Raw genomic sequence first — 1469 nt, 5'->3', positions numbered from 1 at the left:
GAGCCGCTCCGGCGGTTGGGGAAGCTGCCGGCCGGGTCCCACGGGCTGCTTATCTCTGCGGGAGGTGACAACATCTGCCTGAAACGGGATCTCTACTTTTGCAGCTCAATTGAGCTCTTAATAGCAGCCCTCTGAGGTGTGGGTAATTGATGGGGATAAAGGCGTAATGACTTGACGGGGAGACGCCAGCGATCCTTTGATAGACTTTTACAAGAGCACCAACCACCCCAAACACTGGCAAGGCATCGCCGGGTGGGAGGATGAGAGGAGGACCCGGAGGCAGGGAAAGCGGCGCCCCTGCAGTTTGTACCGGGAGGGGGGAGCCCTGGTTCCCGGGGCCCGGGCACCGATGGTCGCGTGGTCACGGAGAGCGGGGCGGGACGAGGACCCGGGGTGACAGGTGACAGGACTGGAAGGCGGGGAGGACCCTCGAGCCGGTGAGAACGCCGCCCTTCCCAGGCTCGGTCACTTATCTGCCCTAACCTTGCGCGGGGCAGCGTCCCCACAGGACGGGCGCCCCCAGCTGCTCTCTCACCCCGGCTGGAGCTGCCCCCTCAGCCAGTGTGAGCGCAGGGGGCTCCGCTGAATGGACCACCTCAGAGGAACCCCAGCGCTAGCAGAGAGAGGCAGGCGCTGGTGTGTGTGTGTGTGTGTGTGTGTGTGTGTGTGTGTGTCCCCCTGAAACACAGAGCCGGAGCCCAGCGTCGCGGGTCAGAGCAGCCTGCGCGCCCCACCCAGGTTTCCCTCCGTCCGCCACCTCTCCGCACCGCCCGCTTGTGTGCCTGCCTTCCCTGTGCTCCGTTCTAGTTTAGTCTCCAGAGGATCAAAGCAGCGTCCCACACGGCTCAGGCCTCCAGCTTAGGGTCACACAAGCACTAAGTGGAACAGAATACCAGGCCGCCTTTTCTATTCGCAAAGGGGAAGCCCCCGGGGGACAGGTGCTGGTGTCCCTGGCAGGTACCCTGTCTGACACGTTGGAGAGGGATAATCTTGACGCGTCAGGTCTGAGCTCCCCCGGAAGGAGAAATGACTCCACTCACGTCCATATTAGATTGTATTGAGAACTCGCAGGTGTTTCGGCTGCCGCTGTTCTTTGCCCTCCTCCAGGGCCCCACCTAACAGGGATCAGATTCCCAAGAAACTTACTTTCCCCAAACCCTCTTGTGGAGAAGGCGCGCGTTGGGGTCAAGGACGGGAAGACATGCAATTAGTCCCAACGCACCGTTCCTCCTCGCCGCCTAACCTCCTCTAGCACGATTCTGCCCTCTGTGAGGTCCAGGGGGTCGGGACTCACTGTCGCCGAGCCAGGGAGCCCCCGTGTCCCCCCACAGCCCCACCCATGGAGGCCTGCGAGGCCGTGGTCTTGTCCCCAGGCACCTCGGAGTCAGGGACTGGGTCCCGCGCAGGAGCTCCAGCCGAGAAGCAGCCGGTGACCTGGCGGCGGGTCCCGAGGCTTCCCTGGAGGCCTG

The 1469-nt window shown here is 63.2% G+C and overlaps 1 long non-coding RNA gene across 1 annotated transcript in view; it reads left to right on the top strand.

Moving 5' to 3' along the window:
• The window catches only part of LOC102253206, a 123673-nt gene that overhangs the window by 11439 nt on the left and 110765 nt on the right, over window positions 1-1469 (top strand). The gene's annotated exons all lie outside the window — the stretch shown is intronic.

This window comes from Myotis brandtii, unplaced genomic scaffold (assembly GCF_000412655.1).
Source record: "Myotis brandtii unplaced genomic scaffold, ASM41265v1 scaffold344, whole genome shotgun sequence".
Lineage (NCBI taxonomy): Eukaryota > Metazoa > Chordata > Mammalia > Chiroptera > Vespertilionidae > Myotis > Myotis brandtii.
The sequence above is the reverse complement of the archived record's forward strand: the minus strand, read 5'-3'. Positions and strand labels throughout refer to the sequence as shown.